Source organism: Zootoca vivipara, chromosome Z1, assembly GCF_965207765.1.
Source record: "Zootoca vivipara chromosome Z1, rZooViv2.hap1.1, whole genome shotgun sequence".
Lineage (NCBI taxonomy): Eukaryota > Metazoa > Chordata > Lepidosauria > Squamata > Lacertidae > Zootoca > Zootoca vivipara.
Genome location: NC_142583.1, coordinates 19887617 through 19902987, shown reverse-complemented (window position 1 = coordinate 19902987; position 15371 = coordinate 19887617).

The window sequence follows — 15371 nt, the reverse complement described above, 5'->3', positions numbered from 1 at the left end:
TGCCCCAGGATGAGAACAGAAATTGTGCGGTGGCAGCGGGAGGCCCCATTAGCTAAAGTGGTATCTCAGGTTAAGAACGGTTTCAGGTTAAGAACAGACCTCCAGAATGAATTAAGTTCGTAACCAGAGGTACTACTGTACCTTAATGATAATGTAATTTACACAATCAATTACATAATTTTTCTAAATGCATCACAACAGCCAGCCAGATGAATAATGTAATTCTGGGTGGAACATGAACTGCAGTGGAACGGAAACAGTGTGGCATGTGATGAATGGAATGGGTGAAATAGAAAACTGTGCCTTCTTACATCCCTAGTGTTGCTAACACTATGTAGGAGACTTTTCCACTAGCCTTCGATGCCATGGTTATAACGTGAGAGCTGGCCTAGATGTTACTTCCATTGCAGTTACTTGCACTATGCATTCCCCTTGTCCTCAGGGTATATAATGAAACAAAAAGCACAGTTCCAGTTGTATCCATCACACAGTTCTTTTGTCCCCAAATCACATCAAAGGCTGCACTGATGGGGTGGGGAAATTTGCAATGTGAGAGTCCCTTACCAACATAGAAAATTCTGTTTCAATATACAGCTATGTGCACAAACAAACATTGCCACCAGGATGCCAATCTCAATGGGAAAAAGTTACAGCTGCACATGTTTCAGTGATTCATCCTTGTGGTGTAAGAATTGACACCTCTGTGGTTATAGATTTTTCCCTCTCTCATTCTCTTTTCCCACTTTTATTGGAGGTATATATGAGAGAAAGAGGGAGAAAGTCAATGTTTACGATCCAGCTAAGGTGAAGTTAACAAGGGGGATTTAGCAGAATGGGCCAGTTGCTTAGAAGCTCTGCACAGCATCTAACAAAATCCATGCATAAACATAGGGTGTGTATGAAATGTGCGCCATCCCTCACATCCGGGTTGCAGTTCTGTTACAGCACCATTTCCAGATGCATTGTGATTTCAAAGGGAAACACTGCAGGAGTTTGTTTAATAAAACGTTGGCCACCTTTTAACGAAATCAATTTTCCTCTCATCGCTCCTTTCAGTTGTCTTTTGAAGTGAATGCTTTTTAAGTCGATGCATTCAACTTTGGAAATTTAATTCCCGGGTTTGAAAAGATAATTGACTGTCAATAATATAGCCTCAAAGAAAAAGTCTGAGTATCTCTCTGCGTACAACTGCTACTACTGCCACCATAACCATATGGGGATAGAAGAGCATTTTGACCCTCCTTTCCCGAGAGTTTTATAAATAAATGGGCTGTGATTTTTTCAGGTTTTTTCCCCCACCGAGAATCTTTGCACCAGGTCATAGTCAACATGGTTGCATGGTGTCAGAAGCAATCTGGGCCTCTCACATTAAGGCTTCTGTCCGTTTTACATTCCCTCCGGGAGTGCTTATTGATTTTTACCAGGGAACTCATGCCTTAAAATTCCCCGATGAATTATAAACAAGCTTTTAAAGAGTATCAGAAGTGAGGATTTGAGTATCTTGCTCAGGGTTCCCCCTCCCCTTTCATTCTTCCTTACCAGTCACTGAAGCTAAATCGCAACAGAGGGAGAATGCATTTCTTCCATCATAAATAAAATATTGTGTTTTTTCCTGCAACAAGCGTTATCTTTGCTCCCCTGTGTTTAGTCTTAACTACACTGACTCGGTATCATGAGAGCTTCTTGGAAGATGACGAAAGATGACAGCCCACCACAGTGGGAACAATCTGAGTGAAACGGGATGGGAAAGACAGTTTAACCTTTGAATCATAAAGTAAACTGCATATTCTTAGCCTTGGGAGTAGAATAAACTATAATTGGATTATGCTGTTGCCCCCATCTCTCTCTTCTGGGGATGAATTTGGCCTACTGTGTGCAAGCAGGAAGTCGCAGGAAGTCTAGAGAGGCTTTTTCCTGGAGGGAGACAAGAGAATAGGAGTTTTCAGCCCTAACAGACCAATCAGAAAAAGGCTGGCACCAGCCTATAACAGCTGATGTTGCCCCTAGGCACTACTTCTTTGTCTGCTGTGAACAGCACAGTCAGTTATCCTCCAGTATGGTGTAGTGGTTAAGAGCAGTAGACTCATAATCTGGTGAACCGGGTTCGCATCTCCGCTCCTCCAAATGTACCTGCTGGGTGACCTTGGGCTAGTCCCACTTCTCTGAAGTCTCTCAGCCCCACTCACCTCACAGAGTGTTTGCTGTGGGGGAGGAAGGGAAAGGAGAATGTTAGCCATTTTGAGACTCCTTAGGGTAATGATAAAGCGGGATATCAAATCCAAACTCATCACATTCTTCTTCTTTCTAGGGCTCAACTGGCAACAGAGCACCATTTTCTTCACCTACTCCATCCTGCCCCTTTTTCAATGGACTTTTGGTGAGTTTGGGTTCATGATGTGACTGATTCAATCCTAATTTTCATCTAGTGTTGGGCAAGAATGTACATTGGTCTGGATAACATTGGTAAGGGCCTTCCATTGCTCATGAGCTTGGGAGGTTGCTTCTTCTGGTGCTCTTGGAGCTTGGTGTATGTCCCTGCTGAGTGCTAGTCCACAAGGTCCACTGCTTCCCTATATGAGAAACCAGAAATCATTTGCTCTCATCACTTGCTTAACAGTGCAAGGGCCAAAGTAGGTTGGTTTTGCCTAGGATGGAACCAAACACATACAAGCTAGCAAATGGTACAGCAGAGATGGAAGACTTTGCCATGGATATGTTGTATTTGGGGCCACTCCTGCATCCCTCCAAGTCTTTCTTTCCTTTCTGGAGTACTGACAGTTTTGACTTAATCTGACCTATAGTCCCATTCAATTGTCTGCTGTGTTCAGTTGTAGGCTGAAGTCCTTACTTTTTAATTTTTTACTGCAACACTGAGAAAAGTGGAATGGATGAGTAGGCACTTAAAACTACAACTTAAAACTTCCAAGTTCAGCATAAATGGAACAAGCCTAAAGGGCCAGTCATCTAACGTCTGTAGGATTACCTTTGTCAAGTGATTTGATGGAGCAATTATATGACCACACTGAGACCATCCCAGATCAGTCTCTGAAATGTGCTGATGTTTCAGAAACACCGAAAGACCTTTTATTGTATTGAGAAAAGCTTTTAAGAATTAGCTCATTTACAAAAAGAGAACTATCCGGGCTCCTTAAATCAAGAATGTGCCTTCAATAGCCATAAAGCTTTCCCTGGCTGTATACATGCTCCTTGGTGATAAAGCTGTATACTCAAAAAGAGAGTGAATGAGATTGTGAAAGTCCTCAAGAAAATTGGGGTACAACAGCTCTATCTCTTCCCCTGGGAGGAGAAAGGTACGGTAGTTAAATTTTCTTTCTGAAGTTCCTATCTAATTTAATCTATAAGACAGGGGAACCTGTGGCTTTCCAGATATCGTGAAATTGCATCAGTCCCAGTCAGCAAAGGCCCATGATCAGGGATGATAGGAGCTATAGGTAAAGGTAAAGGGACTCCTGACCATTAGGTCCAGTCATGACCGACTCTGGGGTTGCAGCGCTCATCTCGCGTTATTGGCCAAGGGAGCCGGCGTACAGCTTCCAGGTCATGTGGCCAGCATGACAAAGCTGCTTCTGGTGAACCAGAGCAGCACATGGAAACGCCATTTACCTTCCTGCTGTAGCTATTAAATAGCTTCCCACTATTTATCTACTTGCACTTGCCGTGCTTTCGAACTGCTGGGTTGGCAGGAGCTGGGACTGAGCAACGGGAGCTCACCCCGTCACGGGGATTTGAACTGCCGACCTTCTGATCGGCAAGCCCTAGGCTCTGTGGTTTAACCCACAGTGCCACTTGCTATAGGACTATAGGAGCTGTACTCTGGCAATATTTATCCATGCCAGCTTTCCATGGTTAAAACCATGCTCAAGGCTGCTTACAGCCAAACTGAACAATTTCCACATAAATCATAATAAGTTCTAAAAATAAAGATGCAAAAAAATTAATATCAGTAACAACCACACCTCTGCTAACAAATCTTCTTAAACAACACCCCAGTGCAAGAGTCTGTAGGGCCACAAGTTCCTCAACAGTGCTGTAGAATAACAGGACCTGAAATCTTCATTACTTCCTCACTTCTCCATTGGGATGAGATGGATGATAAACAGGGGGGAGTTGTAAATGGGGTCCGAGGGCTGGATGGAAGCTCAGTTATCTGACTTCCTGAAACCTTATATATCATGTGTAGGAACTGCAGCTCACGAATGGTAGCCTGAACAATCTGTGTGGTAGCCATGGTAGAACTCTGTAACACCTCTAATTTGTTTGGCCTTTTCACCACTGTGATGCCTTTGGTCCACCAGTATGAGTAACCCATCCTCTCTCAAAGGCAATATTATGGCTGTGAACTAATCTGAAACAATGAATGGTCCACGCACAATCAACACTTTTATAGGAGATGTATTAGCATGTTTTACGAGAGGAATATCAACATTGCTCTGGCTCCTCAATAATATATTTTGCCCTTGTTTATGTGTAAATAATGAGGTATCTGAAACACACAACACTTCTGCTAGGAATTATACAGTATTACCTCCAGTTGTTGTTATTTTTTTTTTATTTTTTAAATGAGTAAAACAAAGAGGAATGAGACATTCATTTCCACACACAATATATGCACTTGCCTAATACTTTCAGCAATAGTTTACTTTTTAATGCAAAACCCATATTTCCATTTGGAAATGATCGAGATGATACACGAGATTGCAAAATAACTGCCGTTGCAAACAGGGAATAACAAAATTCAGCTACATGGAATAATGAAAAAGGTCACAATTCAGCACAAACCCAAACTTGTTAAATGCCCTGGGTTGTATTGTGGCCAATGTCATCACCGAAAAATCAGAAAGTGTGCCAAAGAAGTCAATAAATCATAGAAAACCACACTAGCAGCCTATAACAAGTCTTGCAGAATGCAAAATTAAAAAATTCATTCCAGTAGCACCTTAGATACCAACTAAGTTTGTCCTTGGTATGTTTCGACTACGGCAGACCAACACGGCTACCTACCTGTTGCAGAATGCAAAAATCTCTGAAAGATGGATTTTGACAGTGGCTGTATAGTCACTAATCTGAGAGTAAACCTCATTAAATGTCAGGGACTGGCTGGACACTGAGGAATCAGGGGCGGGAGGAGCCGGAAAAACCCCTTGGGAAGCCTCAGAAGAGGAAGGAAGACTTAGAGCCAGGGGAGTGGTGGTGGGACACTGGAGACAGGTCAGATTATGTGGCCGGGGGGGGGGGAGTGGATGGAGGCAGTGGCGGAGCTTCATGCTCTGGCACCGTGGGCAGAGAGCAGGTGGGGGCAGAGAGCAGGCTGGTGCGTGTCCTGGGGGGGCAGCCGTGGTGCACTCCCCACCCCCTCTTCCTCCGCCAGTGGTTGGAGGCTGAACAAGCATCAGACTTGCGTGAGAAAGAAGAATAAGAGGCAGAAAACACTGCATATGTAGGACAGGCAGCTGAGGAGGAAGTGGGGGTGAGGCTACAACAGGAGCGTGCCAGTCCTACTGTTTTCCGGTCCCCTCCAACCTTGTCTCCAAAGGCTCAGAGAACTTTGCATGTAGCAGAGCAAAGAGTACCGAGAGTGTGGAGTGGGGGTATGCTCCCTGGTAGAGTTTAAAATTACTGGGGAAACAGGCAGACAGGAAGGAGACTTAGGAAGAAGTGGGAGACCCAGATCTTCATATCTGGCTACTGCTTTACCAGGACCAGTCTAGCCATGGGTTTCTGCTTGTATTCCGATTCCTGGGTGGGGGGGGGGAGATCCTCAACTTTACTGCTCATCTCTGAGTCTCTGTGCTGCCCTGCAAGCTGAGCTAGCCCTGACATTAAACTCCATAGGATTCACTTCTTATTAGACCCGTATAGGATTGCTCTCTTAGGTAAGTCTCTTAAAGAAATTTCAGAGATTCTTCAACCAGTGTAGTGCCAGATTATAGCTGAAGGTATAGATTTCTAAAGCTTTTCAATTTCCCATCTTAGAAAATATATGGAGAATGGGTGACTATTTCATATTTATTTGATCTTGGTGAGATGATATTTATGTAGGAATGCAAGTAGGGCTGACCATAATGCTTTCAATGGAACATTTTTTTGATGTTTTTTTAAAAGTCTTTCAGGAAAGAGGCCCCTTCACGAGACCTTTGGGTGAAGGAGGTTAAACAACAAGTGGTCCCATTTTGAATATGTGTGGCAGCAGCCATGCTTTCTATCTCCTCAGACTAGCATGCATATCTATACTTATATGCTAGCTCAAATTTAGTACAAGGCAGCCCTTTGATGACCTTACAATATTTATTCAAGTACAGATTACATTCCAATTTGCACATCTGTCCAGGTGAGCGCACTTCAGAATCTGGACCAAATGAATTCTCCAAGCACCCTTCCATGGAAACATAAATGGAACTCATACTCAAATAGCTCTTTCCCTAACCAGGCACAGAAGAGCACTTGAAAGTTTGCAATCTGAACAAAAGCGGCTGGAGATCTGTTGCACTGTTGTGAGTAGATAAACGCCAACACTCTCATCTCGTTCTATGTAATTCTAGTCCTTGCATTTCACATATGTATGGATGGGACTGACAAGCTGCAGGTTGCAACAGGCAGCAAGAAAGTAAACCTCTCTAGTATTTCCTTTGATATCTCTGACATTTATCATGACCCAGGAGTCAGTTCTGATTATCATTTCGGCTCTCTTTGTTGTTCGTTGTAGCTTATTACCCAAAGGAACTTACATTTCCTTAAACCGTTTTGGAATGACATGTCAGCTACAATTATTTATACCACCAGTGGAGGAATGGAGAAGTTTGCCTGACTGCATTCATGTAGTCAGAGATAGTCCAGCTTCATATGTCACTCCAAGCAGGAAATGCTGAGATAGCATTCCAGGAGCACGCCCTATTAATAGAAGTCAAAACGGCAGACAAGCTAATATATGTCAAGAATATTAAGCGTCATCTCTTTAAGAACAAATGACAGAATTTGATCTCTCTCCCATTCCCAACACTCACATTTGTTCTTTTTATTAAAGCTCTGTAAGATATTTCAGCTGCCAGGGAAAACACACACATATATACCTCATTTTAACTGGTGTGCAAACATAGGAAAGCATTTTTCATTTTTTTTTAGTTTGGGGGGGAATCACAAAAACTCATTCCACCATGAAAAGGGAAACATTTCTCTGTGAAATTGGCAAATTCCCACCTGGGGCAATTTCCAATACATCAGCATTGCAAGACGGGCAACCTCAAGTGTTAATATCTTTTTTTAAAATCTTGCAACCAAGATTAAGGGGTTTGTGCTTGATAGGAAGGTTTTAGTGCCACAGAAACATCAGCCCATGTTACCTTATGATCTGCTTCTTTGCGATAACATTCCCATCAGATTGATTTATGCCAGGAAGTTGGAGGGTTGGTTAAAAAAGAAAAAAAAAATCAACAGCACAGTCTTAGAGACTAAGGAGGATTTCTGAAATGTGTCCCTAGGTAAGAATCGGAGAATTGAGCTGTACGGGAAATGTACCGTATCATCTTGCTGCCAAGCTGTAACTGACTCCAAACTTCAGGAGCAAACTTTTTGGTTCAATACACAGAAATTTAAAACATACAAACAGCTAACTTGCAGCCAGAAATGGGACCCTTATCTTCTGCCTGACCACTCTGAAGCCTGATATATAGCTGGAAAGGGATACTGAGGCAGGAGTTCTGGGCCTGCAAAGAACAGAGTAGCCAGCCAACGTAATGAAGTACAAACTCATCTACGGTATCCAAAGTGTCTGGGAAACAGTCAAAATATTCAGGCTGTGCCCACACTAGTCTGCCATCTTGCTCTCGCTGAACCAGATTCATTGCAATCCTGCACATCTGAGGTAAAAACACATTGAGGCTTCAGTTGAAACTCACTGCTGTTGGGTCTCTCTCCCGCTTATTGGTGGTCATGGTGGAAGACGGGAATGGCAAGACTTGTGCCAGGTTCAGGCTGGTGAAGCACTGAAGCATGGATCAGGGCCAATACTGGCTGGTGATAGCTGTGGGAATGTCTCAGGATTCCAGGCCAGCTCTGCCCTGCCCCTTCCCAACCCTCAGAATGCCCCATTTCAAGATGTTTCGATGGCACCTGCTGAGGAACTGCTGGCTGGCCTCTTGCCAACTTGTCTGCTGGCCAGCCAAGCTCCTCTGCTTTATCTACCTCTACCCATCTAAGTATACTAATCTGTAAGTATACTCTATTCAACACAACACAATTAACTTTTGAGCACACAGATATAGGATTGTACTGTAAGAAAATGGATGCAGGTGTCTTCCCTGTGGGATACAGATGTTTCTGGAGACTCTTTTGCACCCTCCCCCCAAAAAAACCTCATGAGTGATGACAGATGAGAGACTTAATAAAACTTCCAAGCATCTCAGCCTCCTACACAGGGCACAGTTTTGGATCGTATTAGTTTCAGAAGTTAATCTCTTTTGCATGACAAGATTTTACAGATGGCAGGCTATTTGCCATCAGAAAGACCTGAAACTTGGGCAAACAATGTGATGGAAACCTAGAGATGTCTAGAATTCCCCTCAGGAAATTTCACCAGTTTTATCAATAGGCTCCCAACATTTCTAAGAAGTTTCACGCGCACAAAATCACACACCATTTATTAATATTTTACGAGACTGAATATCTTTTTAAGCAATATGTCAGTAGCAGCTCTTAGCTAGTCCATTTTCACGACACACACACTCCCCTAGCTAGCACATTGACAGTGGGGAAATCTCATTTCCCAGGCACTCAAAGTGCTAATTTTGAGATGCTGGGGAAATGAAAGTTCAGCCCTGGCAGCACAGCAATCCTATTTGCAAATGCTGCAGGGACAGAGCGAGCTTCGCAGGTGCCCATTGGGCAGTGCCTATCCCATCACTGAAATAAGCAGGAGGTGTCCTTGCTTGACTCCCCACCTTTCTTCTAAATTGTCTAGGCGTCGGGTGCTCTAGACTCTTCATTTCCACTACTTTTGCATAAATCCCAAGCCTCCCTCTCCACTAATAAAAAGAAGAAGGAAAAAAGAGGGGCTACAGCCTCAGTGCCCTCTCACTTTAAAAAGTTTGGATTTAGTTGCTTTTTCAAAAGGTTCCTTGAAGGACGTTCTCTCCTCTGAAGCACTGAAGGGGCTCATCTTCATACAGCCACTTGCTTGTAAGAAGACAGCAAATCATTTGAGGGTACCAATATAAGACTATTGGGTCAAGGCCATGTAAGAAAAGGGAACCCTTTCCATCTCAGTGGGAAAAATTTTTCCCTGTGCAACCTTCCAGGGGTGGACAGAGCCAGAGGAAAAAGTAGATGAAGCAACAAATATGATGCTTAGCTTTGTTCTGCAGCCTACATTCCAGCCACACAAAAGTTAGTGGTTTCTTCACACACACCACACCTTTCTCCACCTGACAAGCAAGAGACATTATCACACCTCAAGCACCAGTTCCGACCAGAAAAAAAAGCACTTAATGAGGTACAAAGCAGAGTAAGTGAGGACTATAGTCTGGAGAGAGTCCAGAAACCCAGTTAGAGAAGACTGGAGGGCCACATTTGTCCCCAAGGTCAGCAGTTGCCAACCCTGTATGATATGCAGAGAAGGAATCTAGCCACAGTTAATCACCTTAAAGTCCCACTGATATACGTAATCGGAGGGGTCTAGCATGAGATCCTGTTCCTCCCGTTGAAGCTGACGGGGTTTTAAAATGCTCAAGCTTGTCTGGATCCACAGCCAGATTTTTTGAGCAGAATTCAAGGAACCCGTACCACCACTTTCCTTCAATTGTTCCCTGCTTGTTGAACCATTAAACAAAATGTCTAAGTAACAAGCCTTAAGTAAACTCAATTTAAGGTTCTTTTTCTGCCTTCTTTGCATGCATTTTTTTTAAAAAAACCACATGACATTATGTTTGATTTCTCCACAGAGCAAGCAAACATTGTCGATTGCAAAGGAAAACTTGAGAGCACTTCATGGACCGCCCCCCCCCCAGTGTTCATTGCATCTCTGTGAATCCTACCCTTCCATTAGGAGCCAATTGCCAACCCTGGAAATTCGACCTGGGATTTGAGAACAAAGGCCATCAAGCCCAGTAACAAAGGGATGACAGGCCAAATTGGGCCCTCAGCTTCAGCTGCACAATCCCATTGTCTCCAAGGGCATCATTTAAGACAACCACGCAGCTCTGATGCTATCAGCATCTTACTAACAGCAACTTGGTAAATGAGTCCATTAGTACATGGAAAGGAACAGCGTCTGCCCCCCCCCCCACTTTTTATTTATAAATGCAATGTCTCAGCAGGGATAAGAAAATGTGATAAGCAACAAAAGCTCGTTTTCATTATGCAAGTCAGCAGCTCAAAGTACATGCAAAAACAAAGACCACAGTAAGGATCATGGATTTCTCCTCTTTTTTTCTTAGGCAATCACTTTTGAATGATCACTGTTCCGCTAAAAACAAAAGGAACAAACAGTTGAGATGGATACAAAGCTTATTCTGAATTGAAAACTGTTGTGTGTGTTTTTCAAATCACTTTGCTCTCTTCAACCCAACGCCCGAAATGTGCCTTGATTCATGGTGAGGATAATGCCAAGTTTGCAGGTTCAGTCCCCATATGGGATAGCTGCACATTCCTGCACTGCAGTGGATTGGACAACATCAGTGTTTCTCAACCTTGGGTCTGCTGCTGCTTTTGGACTCCAACTCCCATTATCCCTAGCTAGTAAGTCCAGTGGTCAGGGATGATGGGAATTGTAGTCTGAAAACAGTAGACCCCCAAGGTTGGGAAACACTGGACTAGATGATCCTCGGGGCGCCTTCAGACTCTACGATCCTATGATTCTGTGCTATGTTTTCCACCTCTGAATATCCACTTGCTCTCACTCATTAAGTGCCGGCAAACTCAAAAGCATTTCATTAAAACCTCCTCCCAGCTCTGCTTTCTTGCACAGCAACTAATGCAATCACAGAGGATGTGAAAGTTGGTCAGGTGAAGTGGACAGAAGACCAGGTCTGAACACGGGATCAGCCGGTTCAAATTATTCCCCATTTAGGATACCACTGTTTGTCCCCATTGGGGGCAAACAGTGGTATCCTAAACAACAGGACTGCTAGGGCAAAACAGGTGGAAAACGCCGGCGCCCTGTCTCTTCATTAACATCATCATTAGCATCTGTCTACAACACCATCACCAGCTGGTATTGGAAATAACATCGAACTTATCTTTGTTGGTATCTTTATGAACTTCTCTAAAGGAAATCAAAAGACTGAGTTAAACATCTGGGAAATATATTAGAATTGGACATTCAGTTGGAGTCAAACATTTGAAAAGTGCATTGGTATTAGTTAGCAACAGTTTGTTTTCAGATTTGTTAGTTTGTAAGTCTCTGTGGCTTTTATATAAGGCTTTATATATTTATTTTTCTCAAGAGTTTGATAAAAAAATGTATGATGAATAATGTAGAATTGATTTGGAGATCATTGTGTGTCGCCCACGTGTTGCATGTATTATACTACGGTTCAAATTATTCAGCTATGAAGATCACTCACTGGCCTTTGGGGAAAGGATTTTCAGGACTCTCTCTCTTTAAAAAATAGGAATAATAATTCAAGATGGGGAGGTGTCCAGCTGGGAGCAGCTGATGCTGTAGTATAGTTTAAGCATGGAGTGGGGAATCTGTGGTTCTCCTGTTGTTGGACAGCAACTCTCATCATCCCTGATGGCTGGTCATGATGGGATTCCTGCAATATCTAGAGCAGGCATCCCCAGACTCAGCCCTCCAGATGTTTTCCCATCATCCCTAGCTAACAGCAGCAGTGGTCAGGGATGATGGGAGTTGTAGTCCCAAAACATCTGGAGGGCCGAGTTTGGGGATGCCTGATCTAGAGCAGGGGTGGCCAACTCCCAAGAGACTGTGATCTACTCACAGAGTTAAAAAAACTGGCAGTGATATACCCCCATTTTTGGGGTTCAGGTCAAAGTTGTTGAACTTTTTTTTAGGAAGGAGGAAGACTGATTTTTTTGGGGGGGGGTTCAGGTCAAAGTTGCTGAGTTTTTTCAGGGAGGAGGTAAAATGTTGAGCTTTTCTTAGGGGAGCCACAGTTGTTCAGCTTCTTTGGGGGGAGCCAATGATCTACCAGTGATCTACTACAGACATCCAGTGATCTACCGGTAGATCACGATCTACCTGTTGGACATGCCTGATCTAGAGGATCACTGAGTCCTCAGCCTTGATTTAAGCTAAATAGAAGATGTTTGGGATCCTGGCTTATCTTATCTCACTTATCAGTACAGGAACAAAATTTGTTCTTTAAAGGTGTTATGTTACTTCTGTAGATATCTTCTACATCCCCAACCCCAAAATTGGTGAACAGGAAATCTACCCACAATACACTACTCTTTCCGTTGGCGAGACAGAGTTGGGATGGAGGAAAAATCAAGTTTGGAAGACACAAACTGAAATGCAGCCATCCTTTGAGATTCGTCCCCTTTCCAAATTTTGCACAAATGTACATTAGCAGGAAGTGTGCACAATGCGCCTACATTAGGGGAAATGGTGAACTTAATTTACGGATGGAAAATGAGAAGTTGAGAGGAACCAAAACTGACAGATTCATCTCTCCATCCTTAGGACATAGTATAGTTGTGCTACTGGTGCTAGTAAAATGCTAAAGAAATGTGTGTGGGTTCTCCCTGCCATCCAGAAAGGCCTTTAAGACGCAAATTGCCATTGAAAACAATATCAGAAAGAAAGGAATCCCAATGAGATAATAAAAAGAGCACAGAATAAATATGTCTTTTTCCTGCCCTTCCAGGAAGACTGACTCTCACAGGATAATATCTGCACTCACTGATCAAGCAACCTTAACATATAAAGAGATGCTTATTGATACTATATCCACACATGCCTGCTGTGTGGGCCCATAAAATAAGTGTCTACTCTTTATTATTCTTTTAAGACTGCAAGCGACGTGGTCAAGGTTTCCCTGTCAAAGTTGTAACAAGTGAGGCTCGTTTGAAATTCAGCACAACACCGAGAAGCTGTGAGGCTCGGCCAAGCATCAATATCACAATAAAGAAGCAGCCTTGACATACGAGACATCCAAACAGATGAATTGAACAAACTTTATGAATATTTTTTATGACTGCCGGTTCCAAAGCACTGGGCAGCCAAGCAAAAATTCAAAACACGTGCAGCTGCTTTCATTTTTTCCTGCTTGCAAGTTTGGAACTAAAGTACGGCTGAAAAGTAGAAAAGGATGGTGCCAGTTAGAAAATGTCATATATGTCATACAATAAATATTGTTTATTTAAATTTCACTTTTGTGGAAGACGTATAGTAAGTTAGATGTACTGATAAAGGAAAATGGTATCAAAATGAATGGAAGTTGGGTTTTTCCAATTTGGATATGAATTGTGTATGGGTATGTATGTATGCATTTTTTATTTATGATTTATGAGCTATGATTTTATGATTTTGATATTAATTATGTATGGGCATGAATGTATGTAAGTATTTTCTCTAGATTTATGTTGTTCCTTTGTTTTTTTTTTTGAGTGGGATAATAAAGAAAACTTAAATTAAAAAAAATACTGTATATTCCTGCGTACAGTGGAACCTCGGTTTACGAACACCTCGGTTTACGAATTTTCGGTTTATGAACAATTGTAAACCGGAAATAAGTAAACCGAGGTTTCCGATGCCTCCCAGAGGCTGGGCCTTCGCAGAGCCATGGGAGCACTTCCGCGACTGGGCCACAGCCACGGAAGCGCTCCCATGGCTCCGGGAAGAGAGGTGATTGACAACGAGCTGCCGCCTCTCCATGGAGCGGGAAGGAAGGGGGGATTTTGCTGAGGGGAGGAGGAAGGGGAAAGCAAAGAGGACTCGGCTGCTGCTGACACGGAGCGCTGAGGTGGGCAGCCAGGCAGCCAGCCGGCCACAATAGCAAGGACTCCGCTCAGGCGAAGAAGGGCCCGCGGAGAAGGAAGCGAGCGAGCGAGTGACTGACTGGACTTGGCCCTTTGCCCCTCGATGGGGAGACCCCTTCTCGGCAGCTCCCTGGATTGCCCGGGCGACCCCGTGGGCAGGTCTTGGCGACGAGGGCAGCTCTCACGATGCGATGCCTGCCGCTGCTCGGCTTCTTTGCCTGGGGCTTCGCAAGCTTGCCTGGGCCCTGCCAAGGAGCTTCCCCTCCTCCCTGCCTGCTTACCTGCAGCTGTGATGGGGACGGTGGGGTGGACTGCTCCGGGAAAGGGCTCGCTGCCATGCCTGAGAGACTCAGCGCCTTCACCCACACCTTGGGTGAAGGCGCTGAGTCTCTCAGGCACGGCAGCGGCTTCCGTTGAGCGGGTTCCGTCGGGGCGCCATTTAGCCTCTCTGGGGCATCGCCCTCCTCCGGCCAGCAGCGCGTCCGTCCATCCCCCAAGTGAGCGCTACTCACGGCCAGGGCGCCGCCCCGATGGGGCAGCCGGTGGCCCAGCAGAGGCAGCAGCAGCACGACGCCCAGCGCGCCCACAGCCACGACACCCGGCGTACAAAGCAGCAGCAGGAGGAGAAGCGTGGCTGCTGCCTGAGCGCAAGGCGGTCGGGCAAGAGCGCAGTGGTGAGAGGTGGCATCTCTTCTTGTGGGTCGTGCCAGAGGTGCCCGCAGCTTCTGATTGGCTGCAGGCGCCCAGAGGAAGACGCACACAGCAGCAGCGGCCTCAGAGGAGGATCGCCTCCGCGTCCTCCTCCCCACAGTGCCCCTGGTGGCCAGGTGCCCTGACGCACCCCAGCCTGGGCCTAGAGATGGCCCTGCATGCAGCAGTGGGTGGCGGCGGGTGGGTTGGGTTGGCCAGCACCCCTCCATTTAATTTTTTTTGCTTTTTTTTGGCTTCTGGGGGGCGCGCTGGGTACACCCATGCGGGGTGTTTCATTTCCAAAGGAAGCACAAACCCTGGATGAGCCCCTGGGCCTCTGGAATCATAGAATTGTAGAATTAGAAGTGATCCCGGGTGTCATTAGGAATCTCAACTAGATCATACATGACCTGACGGCTGTGAAAATTGGGGTGGCGTGTAACCAGAGCTATTTTTCTAGAGAAAGAGGTGCCGGAACTCACCACGAATGCTTCCCTTATTCTCTTATAATGGCAATGGCGCCCACCTGAGAGGTGCCAGAACTGAGTTCCAGCGAGTTCCGACTGGAGGGGGGGGAAGCGCTGCGTGTAACCATATGCATTTCTACTCAAGAGTAAGCCTCAGTGAATTCAATGTAACTTACTCCTAGGTTTGTGTATGCAGGACTGTAGTCTCCATCATGTAGGTGTGCTTATGTTTGTATTATTCTAAAACAAAACAATGTT